The 2,500-nt window shown below is 39.0% G+C and overlaps 1 long non-coding RNA gene across 1 annotated transcript in view; it reads right to left on the bottom strand.

Moving 5' to 3' along the window:
- LOC138038140 (uncharacterized) overlaps positions 1-2,500 on the bottom strand; it is a 12,415-nt gene that overhangs the window by 9,169 nt on the left and 746 nt on the right. The window lies entirely within an intron of this gene.

Genomic DNA, 2,500 nt, shown 5'->3' with positions numbered 1-2,500 from the left:
ACAAATTTGCTGAAAGTTTAGGAATGCCTTTAGTCAATTTGAATATCTAAAGAATGTGTCTCTCTGTCTGCCGTCGGCCCGATTGCAATTTGCATATAATCAACGCAGTTAACGCACATGTATGAAAATTGTTTCGCTTTGTAAGACCAGAAAATTTTTAGAAATTGCAAATGACTGTTTCAGAGTAACATTTTATTCAAACATGGGCGAAATAGTAAAGGAAAAACAACCTCTGAATTGGAATGGGTTCGTTCCTTCGATGTTTACATCTGCAGTTACCCCCGTTGACGGTCAAAAATATTATAAATTTATGGAAATCACAACACAGTTATTTTGGTGAATGTCATGAACGATCGGTCAATTAAACTACCACTGTAATCTGAAGTCTGTCGATATTCGATGGAGTAAATTCTCTTCAAAGCTCATCAAGCTGACAAACTCTTCCAGAAGTGAGAAAACATCATGTTTTAAATTACTGGAGTTGTGTGTTTTTGTTTTCATTTTTTTTATCGGATAATAACGGCACCAGGCCCAGGTTGCTCGAAGCATGGTTAGTGTTAACCAGCGTTAAATACCATGGAAACCTATAGGTTTGATATCTCTTAATCAACGGTTAGCGCTAACCAGGCTTCGAGCAACCGGCTCCAGGTCTGCTAGCTTTTCTTCAAGCGAGTTTTTTTCTTGTTTTTTAATTTTACACGAAGTGGGCCTTTTTTGTTTTAATAATAAATTGGCAGCTTTAAAATAGAAACAAGAATCCGGATTTGGATTTTCCTAACGAAACGCAACTAATTTCCGAGAAAATCCACTGCACCGTGACTTGGCTGGAATTTAATTAGACTGATTGTCTCGCACTGCACGCTGTCAGTGGGCAAATATTGTCATTTCAAAAATTATATTTCAGTCGCTTGTGTAAGCAGAAAAAGTCATGACGTTATTTACAGACACAACTAAAATGAGCGGAAAACGTTGTCACGCTACGTTAATTTGGCCTCATAACGTTATCATTTTCTCTCAGGAGCTTTTTGCTACACACTTTTTGGTAGAAAAGCTCAATTTATCACCAGAAAAGAGGAACCAACGGTGCTTGCCCATCGGGCAAGCTACGATAAGAAAACGCTAGCCCGACAAGTCATTCCACTAGCCCTGGGCTATCCGACAGCACTTTCGTCGCGCCCTGTAGATTGTATACCTCAGGTATATGCTACCCAAGAGGTTACAGAGTGAAATGGTGAAAGAGTGATCATGAGTTATGGATTGTATACCTCAGGTATATGCTACCCAAGAGGTTACAAAATGAAATGGTGACACAGTGAGTTAATAGATTGTATACCTCAGGTATATGCTACCCAAGAGGTTACAAAGTGAAATGGTGACACAGTGAGTTATGGATTGTATACCTCAGTTATATGCTACCCAAGAGGTTACAAAGTGAACTGGTGACACAGTGAGTTAATAGATTGTATACCTCAGGTATATGCTACCCAAGAGGTTACAAAGTGAAATGGTGACACAGTGAGTTAAGAATTGTATACCTCAGGTATATGCTACCCAAGAGGTTACAAAGTAAAATGGTGTGACAGTGAGTTAAGGATTGTATACCTCAGGTATATGCTACACAATTAATTATTAATAGCATAGCTGTAAATTTAATTTTGTATACTCTTTCGCATCAACTTTTAGGCCATGCTTTAACTTGCTTTTTCTGTGCACTTAGATTGCTAAGAAGTAATTCCAGGTTTCACCTGAAAGGATTGTGATTGTGCATAGACCTCAAAAACCCAACTCCTCCCTCACCTCTCATCATTGTCTGCCACCCTTCATCTGGGATTCTGGCCTCAAAAGAACCCAGTCGGGAAGTCAAAATTTGTGCAAATAGTGTTGCAGCACATCTGGAAAAATAACCTAGCGATCAAGTCCACAGAACCGCCTTATCAAGGACAATCAAAGAAATTAGATAATTTATATTTTGGTCAAATTGATGGAATAAGATTTGTCATCAAGATACTTTATTTGGGTGGGATTGACGGAGGTATTGACAATTAATGGGAGACCAAAGCAAGATAATCTCCCAGGCGGTTTCTTCTGAAGTGTAACCGACCTTTCAGTGAAATCTAGTGTCAAAGGAGTCATCTTATTAAGCACCCAGTCCAAAATTTAGCTTGCTCTGGCTCCTCGTGCATGAGAAACCAGTGAAGGTACATGTAGTTATACAGGTGACAAGGGAGTAACTACAGAATAACCGGCCACTATTGTGCTCTTGTAGTGGCATCGTTTGAAGAACAAGGCATCTGCAAGTGGCGAATAAGGGGCTGGGTATACAGAGATCCATATATTACATGTAACAGCCCACTTTCGATATATTAAAATTCAGTCCTAAACAAAAGGCATCATCTCGAGGCTCTGGGGAATAAACTCATACAAATCCTTATATTTATTCCCCAGAGCCTCGAGATGATGTCTTTTGTTTCGAACTGAATTTTAATATATCTAAATCGGT

Source organism: Montipora capricornis, chromosome 2, assembly GCF_036669925.1.
Source record: "Montipora capricornis isolate CH-2021 chromosome 2, ASM3666992v2, whole genome shotgun sequence".
Lineage (NCBI taxonomy): Eukaryota > Metazoa > Cnidaria > Anthozoa > Scleractinia > Acroporidae > Montipora > Montipora capricornis.
Note: the sequence above shows the minus strand (reverse complement) of the source record. Positions and strands in the feature narration are given on the sequence as shown.